General features: G+C 36.5%; 2 long non-coding RNA genes across 3 annotated transcripts in view; both read right to left on the reverse strand.

Moving 5' to 3' along the window:
* LOC110394998 overlaps nt 635-27,372 on the reverse strand; it is a 142,504-nt gene continuing 115,766 nt past the window's right edge. The window contains exons 3-6 of one of the 2 annotated variants that reach the window (XR_002436091.1): nt 8,820-8,907; nt 4,255-4,331; nt 2,136-2,240; nt 635-1,584 (exon numbers count right to left, since the gene is read on the reverse strand). This is a non-coding gene — a long non-coding RNA (uncharacterized LOC110394998). Of the gene's footprint in view, nt 1,585-2,135; nt 2,241-4,254; nt 4,332-8,819; nt 8,911-27,372 lie in introns of both variants that reach the window. The other variant, XR_002436092.1, reaches the window with a different exon arrangement.
* LOC110395000 lies at nt 23,052-25,981 on the reverse strand. The gene is made up of 3 exons (XR_002436093.1): nt 25,949-25,981; nt 25,645-25,832; nt 23,052-25,051 (listed from the first exon to the last, which is right to left on the reverse strand). It is a non-coding gene; the product is annotated as an uncharacterized LOC110395000 (long non-coding RNA).

The following is a 27,372-nucleotide window of genomic DNA, read 5'->3' on the forward strand; positions in this document are numbered from 1 at the left end:
CCATGCCAGTATTCAAGGGATTCATGACTGCGCATATGCTTGTGAACCTATGTGTGTGAACACTAGTGAACCTGTATATCAATTGAAGAGGAGGAAGGGATCTTATTTGTCCATGTTTTATGTGAGTCCTGTTGAAGGCAGGCTTGACCTTGACCTTGGCTGGGTCAGCCTGCCTGACTGGTCATATCCATGCCCTGTCTGTCTATGTGTGCCTGTGTCTTTGGGATATGTGCTCAGCTTTGCTACTGGTTGAACCTGCAAAGGGATAAGCAACAGCAGCCACGTCTCCAGCCTGGGCAAAGACCAGAGCACATGAGCACAAACAAGAGCAGTCCTGGGCTGGAGCATCTGGAGTAGGTGGGCATGGTTCTTTACCTCACTTAACAGTCTAAAGCTATGGGGAAAACATAATGATCTCTGAGGAAGAAAACTGTTGCTTTTTTTGTAGAACTCATTAAGTAATAGGACCAATTCTAACTTAGAGCCTGTGGGCACGATAAGAAACAGCAGCTCTTGTAGCTTTCATTCATGTGGGATCGCAGAGGAAATTATGGGCTAACATTAATGGAGCACAACCAGTTAGATTAACAGATTTTAATCACAAAACTAAGTAGCTGAATATGAAGCTGTTTGTATCCATGCTGAAGCACCTCCCATTTGACAGTCATAATTTCATTAAAACAATACTTTTTGCTGATGTTCAAATCTTTTCTACAACACTGGCTATAATTCCACCAGTCAAAAGAGAACCACCATGGAGCTACTGTCAAATTCATAATCAATTGATACAGAAAAAGATCTTTAATCTGTGTAGTCAATATGCAACTGCATAATTTGTTTCCAGAATTTTAATTGAAATTTTATTTCATAAAAAACACTTAAAGATGTATTTCATAATATGCTTGCTTTTCTTTCCCTTTAATTTGCTCTACAAGCCCTTGTCAGAAATAAATGAGTTTTCTCCAGTGTGTTTGTACCCACTTCAGTTAGTGATAAATCAAAGTGGTGTCTTTAAGAACAGATAAAAGTTACCCAGACATCAGCCATATATCAGAACAACTTGAAACAGCTAAACCAAATTATTCCTTTTACTAAGTCATATATATTGATGACCAGACATATATAGACATCAAATCAAGCACTCTAACTTCAAACAATGCTTAGCAACAGCAAGCACAGCAATTCCTTTGAGGAGAATGAGAATACTAAATGATTGTCAGGTTGTATTTTGTTTACAAGATAGACATATGTTCTGTCTACATTGAATAGCTTTACTTAAATTTTGCACAGATGAGGATTCAATCACCAGCAGCATTTCTGCGAGTTTTAGTAGGCCATCCTTAATCTTTACAAAATTAAGAGATCTATTTGCATATCACACACATTGTTTTATTTTTGCATCATATTTTTCTTCATTCAGATTTTTTAAGCATCTTTACAGAAGCAGTACTATATAAAGATTTCATCTGGCATCTCCCCGTTTATTCTGTTCTTCTATGAAATCAGTGAGGTGGATTTGAGAACTAGCAGGATAGTGTGTGAGGTTGGAAGATCACATGAGCAGCGTAGAGATCAGAACTTAGTCTGCAGATACAGAGGAAAGATTAAATAAATCACAGATATCAGTAAGAACATGTATTTTAACAGAATGTTGAAAGAATATCTGAACAGAAAATATTAACAATTAAAAATATTAACAATTAAAGAAATACAGATTAGTATTGAGAAGAGTTTGAGAAAGGGCAAGGAGAGTTAAATGCCATCTTATGGTACAAATGGCTAGAAATGAGAATGGGGTGAGGACAGAAGATAAAATGTCAAAATGGTGAATTAAGAAAATGTGTGGTAAATAAAAAGAAATGCAAAATAAAATAGCATATTCTTAGAGCTCCTCAAAATTACTTCATTTTTCTCACCTGGTTTCTAACATTTTTCTTGATAATGAATGCATGTTACAAACTACAGCTCTAACAGGTATTTACTCGAGGCAACATTCCTTGTTGGTGTTGAACATTTGAACATGTATTTATAAAAGTCAGCTGTCAAAATAAGTAATGTTCTATTTCAGTTCTGTGTTTACACCAAAGGAAAGGCTGGAGTTCTTACGTTAATATAAGAAAAAACAAACAGACAACCTTGCCGGTGCTGATCAGTCAAGGATCATGTCATCTTCCTTAGCAGTCTGGGTTATGTTGCAGAGCTGGAGATTAGTTTAGGGATAGAGTGCATTCCTTAGGTTGCTAGGATATCACGAGAAACATTAAGCAGATTGTTATCCCAGGGTACCCCACACAAGCACAACTGCAAACCTAAAAAGCTACTAAAATGAGTGGAGGAAGCCCTCCCTCAGCAACTGTCAGTCTGTTTACTGATGGCTGAAAGACCCAGCTTTTTTCCCCTTTTTCAGCTATGTGCTGCTTCAGCTGCTGCTTGTGTCTAATTTAATAGAACCTACTTCTTCATTCATACTAATTTTCTTAGATTTTCTGCATTTTTTTTGTCTGTTTTGTTTTCTATAGAGCTACCCTAGAATATATAGAAGGAAAATATTCTTAGTCACTGTCTACTGCTTAGCAAATGACAGCAATATCTGTAAGTTCCAGGTGACTTGTAACACACTGTGGAGAGTAGTATTTTCTCCATGCTTGCAGTATTATCCAGGAGAACTGGTCAGTAAGAGTGATTGGTCAATGGAAGAGGAATGAGTCACAGCTATCAATATCCCAGCCCACACCACAGAGAAGGCAACAAGGCTCACATTTACATAAGAGGCCTTCAGTTTCCACCTTCTCTGGGATAGAGAGGAGTAAAGCAGAATTTAGTACCAAGAAATACTAGTTATGCAGAACCATTTTATGCTTTGTCCACACAAACTTCTCCAAGAGAATCAGTTCAACAACACACGTGTAAGAGAGGAGAATGCATGGACATGCACTGTTTCTTCTGCACTATGCCACCAGCTATGCTGTCATTCCTATATAGCGTTACTTCCATCTTCTGTTCAGTTACTCTGGATTTTGGTCCATCTCAAGTTAAGAATCTAGTCCCTTTCTCTCTTTATCTGTTACACAATACCATTTATCTCCACTCACAAGCCTCCTCTACTGCTGCAATACAGTGTGAGTTCAGTTCTTTTCTAAATCCTTTTAATTTTGTTCACAAGAAATATTAGCAAGTTCCAATGGGTTAAGTGTACAGAAGCGAAGATCATCTGGGGCAATTTCAATTTTTGCTATGCCACACAGTTATATTGTGAGAACTGAGGATATTTGATAGCCAAAAAGTTAATTGCCAGTAAAGCTGTCATATATAATCTACATACATTTAAATTCACAGAGGAGAACTTCTTTACCCATCTTCTTCTGATCTTTATTAAATACAGTTTTAATCTTTAAAATCCTTGACCATAGCACCATTAATAATTGGTCTAACAGAGAATCACAATGAAGGGCAAAGAGAAAAAAGTCTCACTGACATACAGTATTTCTCGGGAAGCCATTGAATAAGAGCCTTGAGCCATGCTGAGTATGAAATTTATAGTTAAGGTTGATTATTCTTCAGTCGCTCTGTAATGTCAATATATAGGAACAAAATTTGACAGAATTCTGAGACTCACTAGCAGTATTTTGCTGTCACATGAAAGTAGAAAGATGTCTAAAAACACAGCCACAAGACCAAGATTTTAATTAATTGTAAAGGTGACAAAATTCATGTAAATCATGCTTGCCCTTTCCAGCTAAACAGTTAGAACTCACAATGGTATTGGCATTCTCATTAAATTTTGAATAAACAAAAAACATCTAACCTACTGTAGAATTCTGACTGTAAAACAAACAGCAGTTGCCAATTCCAGTACGGGAACTAGGAAAAAAAAGGAGCTCTGAATACTAAAAACATTTCTTCTAGATGGGACATCTCATAGAGATGATTTTTAGGAGTTCAGAAAAAATGAGCTGAGAATGAAGAAATATAACAGATGAGATTTCTCTTACTACTAATATTCTTAAATACAGCTGAGCCTTGGGCAAAATCTAAAAATAATTCTTCATTGAAAAGCAGGTTTCTTGTCCTGTAACTACCCACTTTTAGTATCCTGAAATTACAGGATTCTACTCACATTGATAAGCCCTGTATGTTAGTAAGTAAAAACTAACTCAGTGACAAAGGGTGCAAATTTATTCGCACAAGTTCCAGGCCAGAACTGGGATGGGTTAACTTAGGGTGTAGGGTGGAAGTTAAGATATAAGTGCCTACCTGTATATTCAACCAAAGAAACTTCTCCAAAATGGTCCAGAGAGTCATTTATATAACATTCTTAAGGTGGTTTATGTCTGTGGGATAACATATATTCACATTATCAATGTGGACTAAGAATAGGCATAAATACATGGTGCTACTTCAAAACTGTGCTTGTGCACTAACACATCATCTAACGCACAGAGACTTGCTAAGATCCTAAGTGATTTTAAGTAGCTCAGTTGAAACCAGATAAACCAGCAAAGCCAGTTAACACAAGAAAGGCATCTATTATCTTCCTTCATGAATTCAAATCAATAAATAAAAGGATAGGTGTTCCTGAAGCACCCAAGTTCTGAACCAGTCACAAGTTCTCTTGCTTTTTGTAATACAATTTTGATGCAGTGAAAAGAAGGAAGTCCAGCTTTTCAGAAATTCATAATAATTTTTTTTGCCAGAACTCAGAATGTTTTACTTATCAAACTGTACCGTGTGTACAACAATAGCCATTTTAATTATTTCAAAGCCTCCTCCTGTCATCGCACAGAAGTTCACAGCAGGTAAACAGAGAAAGAAGAAATATTTTCCCTCCAAAAAACAGAACAGAAAGTATTAATAACTCTTTATGTATTATGGAGGTAAAATGCATGATATAATGCAGATATACTGTAACTATTCCACTGGAATGACCTGTATTATTCACAAGTAACATATACCGAGTTACACAACTTGTGCAGACTCAAAGAAATCAGTCTCATCTACTACAGCAAAGCAGCATGCGTTCCACCATGTGCTGTACTGTATTCCATTTTGAATTATGATTCTGATCCACTTCATGAATTTAGACCACTTCATTTGAACTGATATTTCCTGTCTCAAAAGGAGCTGTAGGTTACATTTATGATTATATGTATGTGTCACTTAACAGGACACAGAATGAGAGAAATAAATCAAAAAGTACTTAAAAGAGCTATTCTTTTCTCCTCACTTCATACGGAAAGTAAGAGAAAACTAACATTGAATCAGAGAATATAAAGTTTAATGGGGACATGTACTTCTTACTAGAGAATAAATCTATACAGGTGCAAGGAAAATGCTCACTTTAAAACCTACACTGTGATCTACAACCTTGGTCAGATTAAAGATAGCGCAAAATTACATTTGCTAAAATAAGTATTGTGCCTCTAAAAGGAGATGATCTCGTTCAGTATACACTCATTTCAGTCATCAGTACAAACATACTCACAAGCCAGCTGACATGAAAGTTGATCCAGACTAATCACAAAGTGTGTAATGCCCTTGGTTAATAGCGTTGGAGAAAATGTAGGGTAGCTAGGACTACTGAAGGGGACTGTTGAGGGGGTGGAAAAATAGGAATCTGAATGAAGCCATGCTTCATTAATTCTGATGTCCAAGGAACAATTTGTTCTTTGTGACTTTTAAGTGAATCAAATTGTCTTCGACTTTTTCTTATGTTATTTTAATACAACTTAGAGTACATTAACATAATGTAGGCACAATACATTATTATTTTTTGCTTTTTAGGTTTTAAAGTGTTACTAGATACAACGGTACAGAGGTTTTAATAAGGAACAACAGTTATAAATTAAAAATTTAACTCAGAATTATCAGCAAAAAACTTTTTTGTCTGAGTTTAGAGAAAAGTGGAGAACATTGAGGCTATGTTAGGTGAAGAGGAAAAGAAAATTACCAAAACAAGGTGATTTACAAATACATACATCACATATTACACAGAAAGATGTAGATTTTACACTATGTATATACATTATACACTGCATATATTTGTGTGTATGATGTTTTGTATATATTATACAGAGTGACAGAAACAAAGAAATTATAGTAATAGTTGATTCTACTCTATCAAAATAGCATACTAAATATGTGGTATATATTTTACAGTCAATAAAGGATCTCTATTATATTTTTTTGTACCTTACCTCATAGAAAAAGAAAGTGAACAGCACAGGAAGGTTACCTGCTCATAGTCCTTGTCTATTTGCTGCATCATTTTTTTGTGGGTTTGAATTCCTCTCACAGCACAGCAAAGCTAGCACTGCAGCCAATCTCTCAGAGAAGTAGTTTTCATTAGAAGCTTTTATTGGAAATTAGTGTGTGTTTATTTGTGGTTTCCTACACTTAACATCACAAGTCACAGGATCACAGAATTGTAGGGGCTGGAAGGGACCTCTATAGATCGAGTCCAACCCCCCTGCAAAGCAGGCTCCTGACAGCAGGCTGCACAGGTAGGTGTCCAGGCAGGTCTTGAATATCTCCAGAGAAGGAGACTCCACAACCTCCCTGGGCAGCCCGTTCCAGTGCTCTGTCACCCTCACTGTGAAGAAGTTCTTATGCGTATTGGTGCAGAACTTCCTATGCTCCAGTTTATGGCCATTTCCCCTTGTCCTGTCCCCATAGGCCACTGAAAAGAGGTTGGCCATGTCCCTCTGCCTTCCACACTTAAGATATTTATAAATAAGATCCCCAAATCTCTGACCATTACTGATATCAGTTTCATACAGATTTTTTTTTTGCTTTAACATCATTAATGAAATAAATGACTTTATAGGACATCACAAGGATTACAGATCCTGAAAATCCACGACCAGCTGTTGGTTACTAGTAGAAAGGTAGAAACTGCCAGTGAATTACCCACCTATTGTATTTGGGCTACTGGCAAAATGCTGGGATTTGCTTTGCTATTTCTCCCTATCTGCATTGGCAATAATTTGAAATATTATTCATGAATCAAAAATACCAAAACTGGGTTTTATGAGTACTCAACTATAAGACATATGAAGAACTACAGAAAAAAATCATAATTAAAAAATGTTTTGTGGGCAATACTTGCAAGAGTTATAAAGTGAAGCGAATGAAAAATGCCAGTAAGGTGATGTAAAAAACACTGAAAATTGTAATTGTAAGCCCAGGGTAGTAACTTTGATGTGAAGTCTGAGAAGGTGATAACGTTACCCAGACCTTCAGCTTCCATATACCACTAAAGAAGTTCAGAACACAGAAGTGTAACTGAGCAAAGAGGACATAAAGCAAACATAGAAATGTCAGTTAGAAGGTGACAGTTATGAATCCACAGGAACTGCACATGAGATACAACTTATATGATCATACATCATTTTTCCCCACAAGTGACTGATAGCACAAAACTCCTATTCAAAGGAAATGAATATATGATCTGGAGTTTTATTGCTGTAGAAATAATGAAGTTATGGCAGTTTCCCAATTCTGTGGCCTGGGAATGGATGCATGGACCCTATGACAAAAATTGTTTGTTATGATACAGGTTATTTAATATGAACACCAAGGATATGAATTCTACAGTTACTTTGCGTCCTGAGGTTTGGGGTTTGTTCTTTTTTCTGTTAAAGAATACCCAAAAATGATGCACACAATTCCACCACATCTTTTGTGGTCTCTGACTGTCATGGTTTTATGATTTTCGGTTATTGGTACTCCACATCATAACATCATGTAGTGAATGTACCTGGTTCTCAGAAGAGAAGGACTACTATATTCCCCATGGCACTTTGCTCCTCTGTTACCATTTTCCAGCCGGAGGGAAAAGATAAAAGCTCGCAGTATAAAAACTTGCAGATCACGAGACCTCGTTCCTTTTTCCGCCCGTCTCTTGTCTTGGCAGCACCTCGCTCTCCAGCCGTCTTATTGTCGGTAGTAGAGTAAGGCCTACCTTGATTTTGGGACATTCTCTCTCTGTATTGGATTTATCAGCTTAAATTGTAATTATATTGTATTATAGTGTGTTGTTTTGCATTCCGATATTTTATTTAGTAAATTAGTTTGTTTCTCCTCAGATTGTTGCCGCTGTTCTTTGCTCTCAGGGCCATCTCCCTACCCTTTTCCCCTTTCCCCTTTTCCCGGGACGTGGACCCGTGGATCCCCCATCCCCTTCGTCACGGAACCGGGCTGAACGCCCGTAAACCGTTGACACTGACTTTCGAAAATCCAATGTCTTTCTCATTTAATGGAGAGATGTCATCTGATGTTAGTTGGAAGATGAGACAGGAGATGCTGTAAGTCATCTCTTGAACTTTTCTGCTTCAACCGTAATATAGTAGTATGAGTATTAGTGAGAAGCATCATTTCAGGTGGCTTATAACTGCATCTGTTAATTTGCAACACACTTGATCGACTATGTCATAATACTTTTAATAAAAGTAAATTATCTTTAAATTTATGACTTACATAATTCTATGCAGCTAATTGAGGAAAAGTTATTTAACCTTGTCTGGCTTGTCACAAAAGTCAATTTATCAACAACATATGGTCTTGGAATATAAACATTTTGACTTATATGAAGAAATATAAGCAATAGTATCAAAAATGTTGGCTTTTTTTTTTAGAAATCATATTTAAAAAGAGAGTCTAAGAATGTCATCCAAAGGATAAAAAGAAAACCAAATTGTTTTCAGTGACTGTAATATTCCATAAATAAAGCTGAATATATACTCTAAAATAGTTTAAAAGAGATGGAAAAAACTCAGTGAGAAAAATACAGAAGATATCTGCTTCTAAATGTTTTAACTTACTATCATGGCTCTTTCCACTGGATTCTCTTCATTCCAAAGCTTTCAAGAGACCCCAGAGATAACCTATGGAAGGTTCCCATGTAATGTTCTGCTGGAAGAAAATCCTTTTATGTTATATCAATCTTTTAATCTATTAGAAGACCAAAACAGTTGAAAACGTGTCCCAAATGTCAAAATCACAAACAAATAACAAACAATGAAATTCTAAGAATTTCCCTTGATTAAAAAAACACCTCTTAAAACCATAAGAACTCAAAAGTCTGGGTCACATGTCAGAATAAACAGCAGCGAGTTCCAACAAACTCCATGAAAACTCATAGAACTAGAGTACCTTAATCCTTCCTCCCTACCTAAAGAAGGATCAGCTATATTTGAGAGTACTTCTAGCCTGTTCTTAAGATGACCAGTGGTGGAGATGCTACTGAACTTTCCCCAGGCATTTCCATTGCTCCACTAGTATTTCTTTTTCTAATAACATACTTGACATTACTTTGTTGCAGTGGAAATCTATTGTTTCCTGTTTCTAGCTCCTGTACATGTGGAGAACAGAGCAAGTCCTTCACTTTCACAACAACCTTTCACATTCCCTTGAATCCCTTTACATCCTGTTGCATCCCTCTGAAGTCTTTTTATTCCTGGAACACATTCAATCCTTGTTCTTGTTCTCTAAACCCCCGAACTCAGTAAATGTTTTCCAACTAATGCAAATCTCTGCTTTCACAGAATCATAGAATTGCAGGTGTTGGAAGAGACCTTAAGAGATCATCAAATCCAGTCCCCCTCCTAAAGCTGGTACCCTACAGCAGGTTGCACAGGTAGGTGTCCAGGTGGGTCTTCAATATCTCCAAATATTTGAATATTTCTAAAAGGTCAGTGCACAGGACTTGTCACAGCAGTTCAACTAAGCCCTTACTAATGCTGAATAGACAAAAATACAGTGTACTCAACAGTAACCTGTGCTTTTTAATATACGTAGCCCACAAGTACACAGCAGAGAACCGCAAAGGGAAAACTTTTTACTTGCCTGAAGGGACAGTGTGTCCGAGCAAAGTTTGTTCACGTGGGTATGTTTTCATAGGAGGATTATTTCAAATATCTTGCAGAGTATCTTTATTTTTATCTTAATACAGTGCTTCTCTCTCTTCCAAAATAGCTGGCACTCTTCCTCCTCCTGTGACATTTTAACTTCCTGATGTATTTGTAAATATCTGTTCCTTGTGCCATTGTTCCCATTTCAGTAGCTATGTAGCTAGTTATTCCTACACTTTGCACTTGTCTCTCAAAATTCAGTGTTTTTATATACTAAATTTCCATTAAACATGAAATCATGTTAGCTTTCCCTAGAAATCATTATAGATTTATGATGGTGTAAGTGAGAAAAAAGGCTGCATACACAATATCATACATGCATTATGCAATAGTTACATACACATACAGAATCACAGAATCATAGAATCACCAAGGTTGGAAAGACCTCCAAGATCATCTAGTCGAACCGTCCACCTGCTACCAGTATTTCCCACTAAACCATGGCCCTCAGTACAACATCTAGATGTTTCTTGAACAGCTCCAGGGATGATGACTCCAGCACCCCTTGGGTAGCCCGTTCCAGCACATATAGGTAATATATGCTAGAAGATAACTTATAAATAAACCAATCCTTACTGTTAAGACATTAGTTGTCTGACAACATTAAAGACCCAAACTGGAATGCTACTGTATAAGTAAACCCCAGGGAGAAAAAAAAATGTTTCCAAATTTGGATTTCTATCCAAAAGATGCCCTTGAATGACTAGAATAAAGAAAAAATCTAATAAAAAAGCTTCCCTGAATTCCATGAAACCACTCTTTTGGAGCTTTTTTTTTTTTTTAAAAAAAAGAAAAAAACGTTTACATTAATGGCTTCAGATCAAAGTTAAAAGTAAATATGTTTCTTTCAACTGATGGTTAAAAAGAGCCTAAAAATGGACATGATACCAAATGATTTAGGGACTCGTGTAAAACAGCTTGAGAGATACAAATTATATTCCATTTTAAAGTAACATGTGATGGTAGAATAATTCCTTAACTACCAGAAAACAAACCAACAAATTAATAAATGAATAACCATTTTGTGTCCCAAGTCTAAATATTGACACTACCTTTAATTAATAAATTATACATCCTCACCGTAAGCTAAGAAATAACCTAATCTTCTGATTAGAAGAATCATAACCAGAAGTGTCATGATGTTACAAACATTGCCTTTAGCTCACGAAGAACAGAGCCAGTTTTAATAGATGTTGAATAAACAATTTGGATGGCTTGCTTTATTCCAGTTAATAATAGATTACTTTTTAATTGTCAAATAAATTTATTATCTTTTCAATTATGATCAAGGCTTCCAGGGAAAAAGAAGTGCCAGAGTCTAATAAATTATGCACTTAAGTTTGTATCAGTCTCAGAATAACTTCGTTTTATGCCATTATTTCTTTAGGTTGTGGAGGAAGGAGATGATCATTTCATAATTAATGGTAAGTATCCATCTATACACTCAAGGCCTATCAAATATGCCAATGCAGAAACCCTTGAGAAAGTTGATCTGAAGTAACTTTTAAAGTGGATGAATTAAAATGCATTAAAGCTCTGTATTGATTCTTTTATTCAGATTCATAATGGTTTTAGTTCAGTGTAGGCTACGTCAGCCTTTAAAGTGAATTAAGTTAAATTAAATTAGAGCCACTTTAATTTTGAATAAAAGTATCTGCAGTTTGGGATTAATGCAGTTAAACTTAACATGGGACTACATGAACTGGAAAAAATCCAACAATGAATTACTTCATAACAGCTGCCTGTGTTCATATCCTTTCTCAGAAGAAAATTCAATTTAACAAAATCTTCTTGTCTTTCAGTGAGATGTGTCAAACACTGTTTATCCTTATCCAACTTGAACACGCTGAGGTGTCATCTGATTGTACCCTTCACTGAGCAGAATCATTTTTTCTTTCCAGGTGAAAACAAATACACTTTTTGGTGCACTACTGAACTGACCTTACTGTACTTTGTAAAGAAATTGCTCTCTTAGGCAAGAAATATGCAACCTAAAATAGTTGTTAAGTGTTTCCACTTATCAGAGAAGACTGACAATTTAGATTTGCTGATTTTTTTATAATTTTTTTTATAATTTATACAGTTCTGGAGGTAGACTCAGAAAATAATGGAAATGAATTTACCAATACATATAATCAAGCACAGAAACAAACAAAAAGACACCAATGTAGATTTGTAACACTAAAACTGGAGTCCAGTTACTAAGATCCCTGAGTGTATTCATAGTATTTCTTAGTCAGATCTCTTCTTCTTTTCCACATAAAAGAAACATTTAATGAAGGAACGCTAACAGATTTTTTCTACTCTGTTGCTATATTACTTTTCCCACAATGACATTTTTGCCCCTTCCTGAACAAAGACTAGAATAGATCTTATCTGTCCATACCAATCTTCATACACAAGTTATAATTCCATATTTGTTAAGTTTACTACTCTGTATTAGAATTCACAGGTAATATTAATTTGCATTTTAAGGTCTCTGAACATAGGAAAATTAGACAATGCACTCTGCATATTGAGTCTCATTGGAAGCCCCAGGAAAGAATCAAGAGTGAAGTCTGTTACGTTCTGTTCTCTGATAGAAATCTCTCTTAATTGTCCTTTATTAATGTATTAGATACACACCATTAAAAGTAGGCTTAAAGCATATACGTAGGTTGCTCCAAAAGTAACGCTTCCTATTTATTTCCATGGAAACCACATCAGCTACAAAGAAGATAACAACACTATTTGAAAGAGCAAATTCTCAGCTACAAAACACTGTTTTTCAACACAGTCACCACCATTAAGTATGAACAAGAGTCTGCATGCCATGCTTAAAAATTTGCACCAGTGGGGGTAACCCACTGTTGCCACTGCTGAAACACACCACCCCCACTATGCTCACATCCACTGTTTGATCTCTGTAAACGTACACCAAGGGTCAATGAACATCAGTGGGTACCACTTTTTCCACATGGAAGAATTCAGTGACACTCCTTTGCTTCATATGCAAATCTGACTGTTATGTTAGATGCCATTTGTCAGACTACCCCTCTGCTGCCATCTGTCACAAAGCAACAAAATGTAACGGCATATTGGTGGGAAGGTTCAACCTCTACTGCCATAGCACCAACATCTGCCTCTGTTGTCATGGGTCGACATTATAGAATAGGGGGCATTACTTTCAGAGCAGCCCTTGCGTATACATTTGTGAAATGTTAATCCATTAGTTACTGCAGCTTTCCTCCTGCTAACTGCTTTCATGAAAGGCAGTTAAAGTCTTAGAATAAGTTTTTCAAACTTATCCTTGTGTTCAGTTGAATATTGCCCTTATATTTCACAACATGGTTATCTTCATTTCTTGCACATGATTGTGCTTTACTGTTGTCCACTCTCTTTACCTATGGATACAGGCTAGCTTCATAGTGACGATGAGAACAGTTGTCACTCACAGTAACAGAATGATTTCCCTGTTAATTATACTTGGTCAGAGAACTGCAGCTTCTTAGGCCAGTTTTAGGCTTCTGAAGAGAAGCTGTCCTTTGCAGTGCCAGCCAGTGACAAATGTGGACCTTTACATTTCAGCCACAGCTTCTGTATAGATGGAAGTTCTATTTCTGTAAAAGTTAATTTTCTACACAGTCATTCAGCTTTCACAAATTTAAGTAATGAAGCTATTATGATTTTTAATAAAATAGCTAATGTTAAATTGTAAAATAGGCATAAAAAGGATGGGAATAATATTTGGCTTTTCATACTTCAAGTAGCATAATGAATTATTGAATATGATGTTCAAACAATAACTAAGCTCAAGTACTTCAATAATTTTGTTTTCATGCTATTAAAATTAATTTCATTCAAAATTAAAGAATACTTTCCAAAGGTGATTTTAAATAAGTATACATTTGAGTCCCATGACAGATTCAGCAGGAGTTTGATGGTCTTTTTTCCAAATTTCACTGCTGCTGAGACTCAAGATCATCTCCGAATTGATTCTTAATCAACAGGATTTGAAATGACACATTTACTTAATTAGTAGTGCTGTTTTTACTAACTGATTAATGCCACTTGCATTAAACATTTGTTCCATAGGTTACATGGAAGAAAGAATATGGAACCATGCAGGCTCAGTACTTCATGGAAGAGTACTGAGATATGGTCAAAAGGAAGAAAAATTGCAATGTTAATTTTTGTCTTACATTGGTTATTAACTTGCAAAACCTTGAAGTCAGTTCAATGCTAGTTTCTATGCAGTTCCATTAGAAACAGCAGCAAAATTTTCTCAAGGAGAAGATACTGCTTAAACCAAGTAAGAACCAAAGAAATCAATATTAAACATTAATATTAAAACCTGTATAAATCAAATAAAAATATATAAACAAAACAGCTAGAGAAACTAAAGATTTAAGTGGAAAAGCAGATTTCTAAATTTAATCTCAGAAAGAGCACCGCAAAAAGATTTTAATTGTAGCAATTAATTTTGGAATGGAGACCTAAGATTTTGTGTGAAAGTACCCCTTTAAGGGGATGCATTTGAGAGGGTGCCAATATAGATGGAATGTAACAGATACTGCGCTACCCCAAAACATGGAACAAAAAGTCTTACTTTTCTTATGGAAAGATCAGTCTACTTTTAGAATGACAGAACTTAATTATACCAAATAGTACAATCAAGAGTCTATGTGAAGCTACTCAATGAATTATAAACCATTATTTCTGCCAAAACATTGAAATGGATGTGCATTGAGCTCAAACTCAATAAGCTTTTAGATTTTAGCAGTTGCACTTTGTCTGAGGAAATGCATAAAACCTCAGCTTCCACCAAAAAAATAGAGGCCTACTTTTCTACAGAGTCATGTTATATCATTGGTAAGGAAATCAATTTTCAGAAAAAAAATGTCAGTGTCTTTTCAGATCTATGAACATGCCAAGGACATTAATAAGAACCTAGGCAAAACTATAGATTGCATTATTACCCCTTTCCTTTCATCTCCAAGTTCTACCAGCAACTCTCTGCATTGCTAGCAGATGGCAGATGAGAGCATAATCGAGTCTAGCACCACTACATTATTTGAGTCACAGTTTTCAACTACTTTTAACTTGCAAATCTTTAAGATACCAGACTGCTCTGTATGAGCCAGAAACTTTTTGAGATCCACTAGAGAAAAAAATGCATGGACCCCAAAGGTTCTACAGATTGTAGCCTGACAAAATGAGATCAAAGAGGGAGCATACAGTGCTGGAGGAACCAGGTGTCAAAGGGAGTTTTCAGTTGAGCTATGTCTTGCCTAACAAGTATTTGAAATCACTCAAGGAAATAATCTGACTGAGATAAGAGCGAATTGGAGTTTTATAGAAAAAAAAGCCCTCTTCCTAATCAGTTAGAGAAGAAAGGTAAGCAAAGCCAGCCTGGTCATGAGGAGGCTCCTGGAGACCACTGGGACTGAGCAGTACTCATATGATCTCAAAGCAGATAGGGCTGGGGGGAAAGAAAAGGCTTTGCAATTACTTTGCAAATGTCATGTTCTGTATTTCCATTGATGTGTATCTCTTCACAGAGGGAACAATAAATGGGCCCTCTGGCTGAAAAACTGCCTACTGCTTTGCAAGAATGCCTGCAGGTAAATCTAGGTTGTCCAGAGTACTGCCAATTTTATGCTTTCAAAAAATCACAGCCAACTGTGCACCACATTACCATGACATTACTGCATAGATAACTCTCTCCTGGCTTTTATTTGCTTGTTAGTCTCTCTCATTTATATTTTGGGATTCATGCAGCCCTCTCCTCTCTGATTATATTAAAAATAAAATGCTACTAGAAATGAAAACACATTTAGAGTTTCTCATGTAGTTAATGAGTTGTGGGATGTATAAAGTTTAAGAAAAGCTCCAATATGGTAAAGTAGGTAAAGCTCTTAATACTTTAGTTTCATAGTTTCATTGTTTTTTGAACCCTCAGATGATTCAAACTCTTCATAATTTGATGAAAATTAGTAAAACAGATAAGTGATAACAAAACAGAAAATATGTAACTATTTGTCAAATTTGTACCAAAGTTTTTATAGCAATTTCTTAAGCTTACTTTCACAAAGAAATTAAGCCTTTTTCTCTACAAATAAAAATCTTTATTTTACTTTATTTCTCTAAGATCACTGTGGGTCATTGTGCCTTATTGTGTTCTTGAATTACAATGACTTTAACAGCCTCTCATTCACATTTTGGATTAAGCTGTGGAACAAATTCAGTCTCCGTGTAATACTGTTGTGTTGTCACAGCCATTGTTGGGTAGCCCCAACAAATGCACAAGTCTCTGATGAGAGTTCACAAAGACTGAATAAACCATGTCTCTGGAGGAAAGCCTGCTCCTGTGTTGCAACTGATGGCTTTACAAGATAGCATCAGCAACCTGCACCCACCTGTTAGGTAAGGGTAATCAGCCTTATAACTTTCAGGCCTGTTCAAGGAATGGAATGTTGGGTCAAAAGGGTAATATCCACACCTCCTTTCAAAGCTTTCTGTGGGAAATCAGTGCTCACCAACTACTGTTGCAGACCAGTTCCCAGAGGTGACTAAAAAGGAGGGGTACACAACATCTATCCATACACTAAGGTTGAAAGCACGATGAGTGACAATGCAAAACTGGTTGGCTGCAATGCTGTTAGAGGGAGGGGCTAGTAGCAGATGGCAGATTTTGTTAACCACTTTGCTGAGGGGTAACCACTTCCATGTTATATGACTAGTAATATTACCTAACAGTCCATCTTGCATGAAGGTATGAGAATGAAGCAACATTGCTCATATTCAGAACAAAATACAGATTTACAGCGGTTACAAAAGACCTTAGCCCTTTCTCATCAGACTGTGGCAAGGTAATGCAAATTCCCTGGTCAGAGAGATTCCAAACCCTAAGAAATCAATTCCCATGCAAGGGTCCTTTCTGGAATTCTTCCACATTTTTACTAATAATTACAAGTTTGGTAGCAGGTAACCAACAATTAGTTCCCATGGAATAGCTTTCCCCTACAAACAGCAGCACTCTCAAGTACCCAGATAATGAGTAAATAAGTACTGCATAGCCCACAGGACAGCTACATTTTTTTCCACAGATAAAACATTATAATTGCAGGGGAAATAATCTGATTTTTCCCTGTTGAATTTCAGATTATGGATCACAGAGGTTATATCAGTTATCCAATTGTGCAAGAAAGAACTGTGAAATGTACTAGAGTATTGCAAATGAGTTATTGCATCTTAGCTCAGAGCAAGCAAACACACACTTGGAAAAACAGTTACTTGGAGTTGATCTAAAAAATCATATTTTATTCCCACTGTGAAAGCATCATAAACAGTACTTCTCTCATGTAAGAAGTGGACTAGCTTTTGATGTTTCATTTGATTGTCTTTCTAATCCATAAACACCATATTACCTTTATTTATCCTAGAAAAGTTCTTGCTATTGGAGGCATTAATATTCCTTAATCTTTGCAAAACAGAATAAACAAAAAATAAACAAAAACTAACAAAACACAGACATGTCTTTGAATGGATGAACTACTATATTTTGACAAAATTATATATTTCTATCCTGTGCACTGTAAATCCACCACAGCTTGTATGCTATTACTAAGGATCTAACTTAAGATGCTAAGATTTTCCTACAGATTCCCATGAACAACAAATGGAGGCAAAAATTACATAAAAATGTAATAGAGAGAGCAGCAAGAGGTAATTCTGTCTGAAGTACTATTGCTTAAGAGCTTGCTCACAGAAGAAACAAGACCTAAAGCTTGAGCAGAGATCCTATTGCAGCAGAACAGAGTGCACAGAAGCTACTAGAGATGTTGAAAGTTTTTAGACCTGGAAAGAAAGAGAAGCATACTTCCAACAGCTGACATCGTTGAGAGTAAGGACCTTATTCCTACAGGAGTAATACGAAATGTAGTCATATTTTTTTTTAGACTTCTGTTCTAAAATGAAACAATTAAAATCTTTGTTTTGTTAGAGTCCTGTGGTGGTGCTGCATGCAAGCACATAGCACATTAAAAGCACATCTAGGATAGAGCTAAAGTCACCTGATGTAGTATTGCTGTTATTTTAAAATTGAACTTAGCATTTTTATCTTCCTTTCTCTGTTTTCCATAGCATTTGTTATCAGATAACAAGCTTCTGAATCTTGAACCCAGTCTGTATCCCTTTGATGAGCTCAGCACCTAGTTGGGACTGCGTCACTTCCAACTCTGTTTGATTTAGCAGCAAACCAAAATTATTTCCTTGAACAGAATTGCAGCAAGGTTTTTTAATTCCAGATTCTCTCTCAAAACAGCAATAAAAAAAGCAACAGAACTACAAGACACTGGACTGGTTCAACATATATTCCACAAAAGCAAACAAAACCACCCTCAGGGTGGAAGAAATTTCTAAAGCTCTACTTAAGGTTTAGTACACAGTTTTCATTCACTCAGATTTGCCACAGCATTTCAGGTAATACAGGATATTCAAGGGTTTTATCATATGCATTAAAATATACAATCAGAAATTATTAAAAATTATCAAAATATCTGTTCTTGGCTCACTGACATCTCTTTTGTTTTGTAATCTCTGGCCTCACGGAACCCCTGATAATCCTACCTTCCACATTAAAAAGATGACTTTATACTCCCAGAAGTATTTGGACATGCCCCACCATGTGAGTTTCAGGTCTCGAAGAACTTATTATTCAGTGTTCAGTTATCAAGGAGAACTAAATATTAAATTGGTCAATTGTTGGCAGAATGAAACAAATTGAATCAAAGTGTTTTCATACACACAGTAATGCATGTAAAAGAGTATTTTTCCTAGATGTTTAGATCTTTATCCTGTAGCCTTTTTCGTGCTATTTTATACTAATGTTTTATTCCTATTTTGCATAAACATAACAGTAGAAATCTGCAGTAGTTTTGTTCAATAAGAAGTTAAAAATGTTCAGCTTTCATAGACCACCAGGACTTATAGGCTAAGAAGGACTAAAGCACAACTTCCCAAATTTGACAAAATGTGGATATACCAACACATAATATATTACACAAAGCAATCATAATACCTCATCCTAAGGAAGCCTTTGTCCCAGAGCAGGATGGTTTTCCAGCTAATACAGGAGGCAGGTATAGGAGCAAACATTTCCTGTAGCATTGATCTTACTGATGTGCACTCCTGGACTGCCCTGAACATTGCAGTAATCAGCGAGGAGGGTACTGGTTGTCTTTGCATTTATTCAGTGTCCTTACCACAACATCCACTTAAAGGCTGACAATGTGATGGATTCTTGTGAGCACAGACAGACCCTAGCAAGGTCTCATAATCAGCAAATAGTGTTCCTGTGGACTTTGATAGATAAGCACTGGTTTACTAAGAAGGAAAGTTAGAGGACTGCATAACCTTACACACTGCAACATGCACCACACAGACACATTAGATTTCTCTTCCCTTTTCAAGCCTGTATTAGCTTTGGTCAGGCCATATTTATCTCAGGACTTCTAAGTTCATTTATTTGTAACTTGTTATAGAATTCACAATAAACACAATGAAATAGATAAAAGCTATCTTGGACCCTGGGCAGTTTATCCATTGGAGTCACAAAAATTTACATGTTTTTCTCTGAACGCTTAACTCATTTTTTTGGTATATCTTGAATGAAATACTACAGATTTTGTATCAATGTCTCAGAAACTGAATATACACCATCTGCTTTCTGTTTTCCCTCAAACACATGCTGAGGAACAGTTCAACCCCTGTCTGACAAAATCAGCCAGCAGATCAGATTGTTAAAAATTCTAATTACTGTAATTAGTTAGTTTCAAAATTTTTATGACTTATCGTCAGCTGGATGCTAAACTGTAAAATCAAATTAGACTTCAGAGGATGGTTTTGCTTGCATCCATCTTCAGTTCTGTGAGTGGCCAGTACTCCAAATAGAATGCAATAATTTTTGCCATTTAAAGCATCTTTAAAGTAAACCTGCTAAAGTTAGATATTTTAAGTAGCAGCAGGAGATAGAAGAAGCAGAGGAAACCAGTCCTCAGTAAAGCCTTCATAAGAAGATCTTTGAGTTTCCCACCTCTGCTGGTGCAGATTTTCACAAGCACAGCACGTGGGATCTTGTTCATCCCTGTCAAAAATGCATAGCTACTGGTTGCAGCTATGTTGAAAAATAGCATTCTGTAGCTAAGAATTTGCTCTATCAAATAGTGTTATCGCGCTCTTTGTATCTGTTGTAGTTTCCATGGAAATAAATAGGAGGCATTACCTTCAGAGTGACTTAAGTAAAACACATGGGGGTTACTGGAGAACAGATGCACATCTGCATTCTGGACTAGCCATTACCAGGGCATGCAAGAAAAACTTTACATGTCAGAGGAGACCATCACTACCATAGCAACCAGGGGCCAGAACTCAGGCAAGCATTAGGCAACTCTGGCCCCTGTGGATGTAGCATTTTATAATTTTCATCTTTCTCCAGTATTTTTCCTGAGGCATGGTGCATAGTTAACATAGTTTACCAGTGAACGCTACCAAATGTCTCTAGGTGGGTGAACATTTTTACTGTTCACAACTATCCATATGCATGAAATGCCTGATTTAGTTACCTTTTAAGAGCATTACTACATTACTACAAAAGTCAAACCATTACAAGCATCATTTTCTCTACAGGAAAATCAGCCCTGAGAAACTGACACCACCCACTCTCTTTAACTATATTTTGAAAATTAGTGTTATTAATAGATTTCATATAAAAGAAAAAACTACAAAAAATGCAATGTTATCTCAAATTACACCTGTTATATCTTGAATAAATCCTCAATAAAAACAAACAAATGAAAAATTGCTGTGGTTTAACCCACTCAGACATTCACTGACTTCCCCCCCTTCCCACTGGGATGTGGGAATGAATTGAAAAAAGAGTAGTACTTATGCATTGATATAAAACTATTTACTAAGAGAAAAGGAAAAGGATAATAGGTATGATTAGACATATATGAATGTATATAACAATTGATGCACAAATTGCTTACCACTCCTCAGTCAATGCCCAGCTAGCCCTCTGAGCAGCAGAAGAGAGACAGGTGAACTCCCATCCCCTTCAAAACTCCTTCCACTTGATGTCATATGGTATGGGATATCCCTCTGGCCAGCTTAATCAGCCGTCCTAATTCAGTTCCCTCCCAACAACTTGGGCCCTTGGCTGCAAATGGCCTCAGCTCTGTGCACACTGCTTAGCAGCAACTATAAACATTGGTGCGTTATCAGCATTGTTTTTCTCCTAGAACCAAAATATGCATCATACCAGACACTCTGAAGAAAACAATTTCATCCCAGCTGACAAACACATGCCTTTTCCCAGTCCACTAACAATCTTGGGAGCTCCTCTGTGAGCCATTTAAGTTTTCTTACTTGGGATATAAACTGAGATGTCAAAAATTGGATGCAGTATTTAAAGTATGGCCTCCCAACTGCCAGGTGGATGGGAACAAGAATTCTCTTCAATCTGTTAGCCATGACCCTCCTAAGATAGTTCAGCATTTAGTTTATTTTATTTATGATAAGAACATTGTTGGTTCTTATTCAACTTGTTATTCTCTGTAACCAGTTCTGCCCCAAATGTCAGATTTTGCACATTTCCACACTGAAAACAGGGATTCTCTTGATCCAGTCTAAAGATTGAGTCTGCTGTTTGCCAGCACCTACACAGCTCAAAGTCTCAGTCAGTCTCTTCACTGAGCCTTGATTCCTTTTAGCATTCAAGGAGTTTGGTATGACTTTTCAGAAATAAGAAAATATAGGATGCCAGCACTCTGGCAGTGTTACCCCGTGTCTGCTCAAATGATTGGTGGCCTGTTGTTTAGACAATGCGACTCCAAAGAACATTACTTGAAGATATAACATCACATTAAGATGCTAAACCGACAGATACAGAGTTTTGTGAAACTAAATGGGAAGATCTATATCATTAGTAGCAAGAGAACATCCTTCTATGTATTCTTTTTAAAATAAATGGATAGGATAATGCTTCAGAAACCATAGACAAATGAACTATTCATGAACTGTTTAGTTGCTTTTTCTCCAGTCCTTTTTCCATCTTTCTCACTCATGTCCTGCCCCACTGAACATCTGTGTATTTTTAAGAGATAAATCCCCCCTATATTGCCCAATGTTTTCAATTTTTTCAATTATCTTGTAAAGAAGTTGGTGGTACCTGGCAGTTGCTGTTGTGTTTAAAAAAAACAAAAACAAGAACACAACAAATGAACACCTGCTTTTGACAAGTAAATCACAGAAAATCTTCAATTTTAAAAAGATCAGTCTCTTGCTACAAATAAAGGTGGCTGTGATCCATTCTTGAAGAGATGTTTGAATCTTATGAACTGCTAAAAAAACATATAGTAGATGCAGTCCTTCAACAAGCAGTCTTGGCTCGGACTCAATACACCTGAGCACATACATAATGCTAGGGTATTGCCAAATACTATTTGTCCAATTACCAGTATACTTCCAAATCAGATAGCATGTATTATTACTCAACAAGCTGTATCTGAACAATGTTCAGCAGGTCCAGTGACAATCGCTTTTTGACAAATCTCTCAGATAATCTTCAAGAGGTGTTTTAAGCAATTACAACAAAAAATCCAGAATTACTTAGAATTTCAAACTGGTTTTAGACCCAAAAACGTATTTAAAAAAATGCAAAGTTATCTGACATAAATACACAAATGAAACATTTCCTGTGATTTCCTATTTCATTTACAGCAAAAGGATCTTTTTTTTATCCAACTTTATGTACTGAAAGAATACTGTATTGCAATCAGTTTGTCACATGTCATTCAATCTTATCCACACCCAGATGTCTTTATTCCAAGAAATAACATACTTATTAGTTTTCCCTTCTGATGCACAATGATAGACTGCATATGATTTAATATTTCTGTTCTGATATGAACAGAGGTCGGAATTGCATGAATTCATTTTTAAATGTGCCATATTACAAACAGTTTTATACAGCGACGTCAGTGGAAACTCTATTTACATCTTGTTTTGCATTGATGTTTATTGCCATTGGCATGAGTTTGGTGGTGATCTGAATTCTGTATCCTGGCTCTAATGTTTCACTAAAATGGTGACACAAAGGAGAAGCGTGTACTAAAATTACTGTATTAGAATCATAGAATCAAAGAATCAATGTTGGAAATGACCTCCAAGATCATCCAGTCCAACCTGCCACCAATACTTCCCCTCTAAATCATTTCCCTTAGTACAACATCTAAACTAAACATTTACTGTTTAACACCCCAGGGGAGACAATAGGGGCTACTTTTCAAATTAGATAGACACTAAGGTGACAGAACTGTATTTGCAAGTTTTATTTCTAGACCACCAAAATTAGAATTTGGATGAAACTAAAGAAAAAGTTAGACTACTCTACTGTAGCTTTATAGTATATTTAAAATATATTATTCTTCAACCAAAACAAAGAAAAAAAAAAAGGTCAGCATGAGGGAGAAGGGTGGAGGGTTGGAAAGCAGGTAAGTTCATCTGGAACTCAAATCAGTAAACTTTGGTTATAGGTCATCACCTCAGTGTTTCACTATTTATTTATGTTAACATCAGTAGCATTATGTCAGTTTTCACTGACTGGCAGTATATTCTCGGTAATTTCACAGGGTGCTACTTACACACCAACCTTCTTCTTTACCAAGTCAAATGAAAGCAAGTACTCAATATAAAACATGAAGAGTCTCTGAAAAGGACTCCAGCTTATTTATTGCACTAAAATAAGTTCTTTTGTCAGCTACTACCAGCTGATATTTTTTTCCTCATGGCAACACGATTTTAGTTCTGTTTTGGGTGTAATTTTCTTCACTCTGACATTTATGGTAACTGATCAGTTTTTATTTGACGTTACATTGAAGACCTAACCAAAAGTTCTAAGAATAAATAAATCATCATTTAACGATTGTACATTAAACAATTCAACCTTACTTCCTATTCTTTTTCCTTCACTTATGCTTTCCCTTCACATTAATAGCTGTCAACCCAATTACTTACATAGCAATAGTCACAAGTAGTGATTGTACCAATATCTGGCAGATTTCAGAAGAGTAGTGAACAAGGTAACCTCACCTACTTAGATGCTGTGATTTTCCTTTCCCAAAGCATGTCAGTCTGGAAAATTTTTGATTTTAATGTCCATTGCTTTAGGATGTGATGATTATAAAGACAAATGTCTGAACAGTAGTAAACTGAACGCTAATTTCACCTATCTATAGTGGAAGAGATTACTGGAATAACTGCAATATTTATTGTAGCATCAGAGTTGGAGAGGAGACTTTTTTTTATTTCCCCTCCCTCACCTCCAAAGTCACAAATCTGTTTTTTTCTCCTCACTTGAGCCATCAGTTACACTCGAGAATAAAAAGAAAACAAAAACAGACAAAAACAAAGCCAATACTTGTTGCACAAATACAAAAATAACAGTTACTTAAAGAGTGTATCATTTCAAGACAGAAGAAAAATTGACAAACATGCAAAAAGGGAAGAATTGTGTTTTTACTGAAGGTAAACAAATGAACTTCTTTCTAAACACCTACAAACAGTTTTAAAGTTGCAAAGATATTTAAATATATATCAATGTGTGCAGATAGAGCCCACACTATTCCTTCTGTACTTTGGATTAAATGAATGAAAACCAACTGCAATTCCAAAACCACTACACTCAGAATGACCTGCTCTGAGAGAGGGCTCATTTATTTTTGGAGGGCATAGTTTCAGTTTCAACGAAAGGCTCTTGGATCTAACTTATCTCTGCCCAGACAGCATAGAGAACAGATGGAGTTCTCCCTTATCTGAACCTGGTTTCTTCAGTCTCACTGAAAGGTAACAGCACACAGCATCAGCAAACTGCTTACTTGACTTCTCCCTTAGCATTCAAAAAACAGTATTTTCAAAAACCATTCAAATACTAAAAATATTCTTCATAGATGTGTAGTTTCCATGTTTAATTCTACACACAGAAATAGAAATCTGTGATGTTCGTCACAAGGATCCTCAAAAGTATTTTCTGTGACTAGTATTATGGGAGTTATTATGGCCAAACCAACTCTGAATGTTCTTGAAGGAAAAGAGGACATCCCCTATAGGAAAGAAAAGAGAAGGTTCAAGGAGATATTCATGCACTCAAGTTTGTTTTGTTTAACAAGCACCTCCAGTAATGGAGGTGACACACCTAAGCGTCATATTTGTCAGGAGAAAGACCGTCAGCCATAGACAAACTCAGGCATTTTAGCTCTAGGGCTAAGTTTCCTCAGAAAACTAACAAGAAATGCAGACAAGCTTAAACTTTCCAGATGTTACAGACAATATGTATGGGCAGAAGGGGGAAAATGGATACACATGTTGGACCAAGTACAGTGGCTATAAATCATAGCAACTGATAACAGAGAGAAAGGCTTCAGAAGTGATATACTGCAGTGTCACTTAATCCACCACCACAGTATTACACATACAGCTTTGGGGTGACAGCTGCTGCTTAGCAACAGCCCTGATATCTCCTCCTCTCTCAAAAGACGAGTGGAGGAATTGCAGGAATACAGCTCAGAAGACAATACTTGCAGTTTTAGCATAAGTGTATTCTCAGCAGACTGCACAAAGCTAAGTTTATTTGAGTCTGTGTTTGAATGAAAAAGTGCATAGGTGCACATATGTTAACTCTCACATACATACCTACCTCCCTCCTACACAGCAGAAGCATTATCACAGCCCACATTTCAAAATCTCTTACTTTCTTTATTTAAGAAGGAACACTCAACTTCCTGGCAGGAAACTCATTCAGTTCTGCATCAGGTAATACAGGAACTGAAAGGAAGGTAGTGTAAGAATTCACCACCTCAGTCCTCCTCTTAGCCTCTTGTAACGCTATAATGGAATAGAAAGTACCACAATAATAGCAAGGTAACAAAGTCTTTAGCTACAGCAAATGAGAACAAGCCCAAATGCAGCAGACACAGAAACAAAAGAAAAGAGCTACTTACCTTGGGGAGGCCCCAGGTAGGCAGGGATCTCCAGCAAGAAACAGCCTTACATCCACTGCCAACCCTTAAATGAGGTCTGGGAAGGGGTGGATCCTGGCTCCACCCCTTCCTGTCACTCAGGTGCATGCACCTGAGCTCCCCTGGGTTGGCCCTGCCTTCCCATCAGATGCTCAGTCACTGTTTCAGGCCATAACTTAGCGTTTCTGCTACACCTCTCTTGAAGACAATGTGATGTTTGTCTTTTTCCTGCAATCACAAACCTACCCTCATTACCATAGCCGTTTAAAAGACAGAAACCTCATGTCAACCTTGGTGAGCAATATCAACTCTGTTTTTGCTGCCATATGTGTATGTTCAATCTGCTTAAGTATTCCCTTTCTCTACACACCCTGTGGGTGTGTTTTATTCCCACAGCTTCTGTCACTAGGTTCAGGGACCCAGGAATCTGAGAGGACACCTTTTCAGTAAAAATGGAGAAAAAAGAAGCACTCATTTTCTCAGAGTTCTCCTTTTCCTTTGTCACTAGGTCCCCTGACACATGAACAGAAGGTGCAGAGTTTCTTAGCTTTCTTTTTATTGCCAATGTACTGTGCAATAAAGCAAGTAAGGTACTTAACTCTGGGACTCATTAATTCAGAGAACAGTTATTAATCTTATCAGCCTGTTCAGTACCAAAAGGTCCAATTTCTATTCACATACTTTTAGGAAATGTAAATGTAATTTGGAACAACTAATGACAAATTAAAAACTGTGTTACTTCTGTTGTTCATACATCTATTCTAGACCAGGAACAGAAAACTGAGTTACTGGTAGGTGAAAGGGTACTTGCATGTTAACCTCAGGATTTAGCTGATTCTGCAAGGACTAGACTAGATCCTGTCAACTTTCTTCAACATTTAAAGTTGTCAAGTTGACTTATTCAAATGGCGATCAGAGGAGGGAAGAAAGGAATTCATATCTTTTTGTGAAACATCAAGTGTTTGGCAAAGCTGGATGAAGTTAACCAAGTGACATGCAATTGACCCGATGTCTAAAATAATTCTGAGGTGTAAGTCTTTTAGTAATATCTCTCCCATTTTCCTGCTCAAGGTGAAGCTGATCGGTAGCTTTGAGGTCAGGTAAAAATTTTTCTCTGGCCTAAACATACATCACCCTAAGCAATGGGGATTTTTCATTTTCACTGAAGGATCATGCTTGTGTTGCCCTGTATGATTTGTGTCTGTCTCATTTAACCTATTTCTTCCTGCTGCAGTCTTCAGTGGTATCTCTGTCCTTCCTCTACTCCTCCTGTGGTCAAAAGCATTTAGGCTGCTGAAATGTTCCAAACCCAATTAATGTGACTTTTTGCTAACCTGCTTGCTAGCATTGCTACAGGTCGATAAAGCACATCTCTAAGTGTATAGTGAATTCTGTTTTTGTTGTTT

Source organism: Numida meleagris, chromosome 2 (assembly GCF_002078875.1).
Source record: "Numida meleagris isolate 19003 breed g44 Domestic line chromosome 2, NumMel1.0, whole genome shotgun sequence".
NCBI lineage: Eukaryota > Metazoa > Chordata > Aves > Galliformes > Numididae > Numida > Numida meleagris.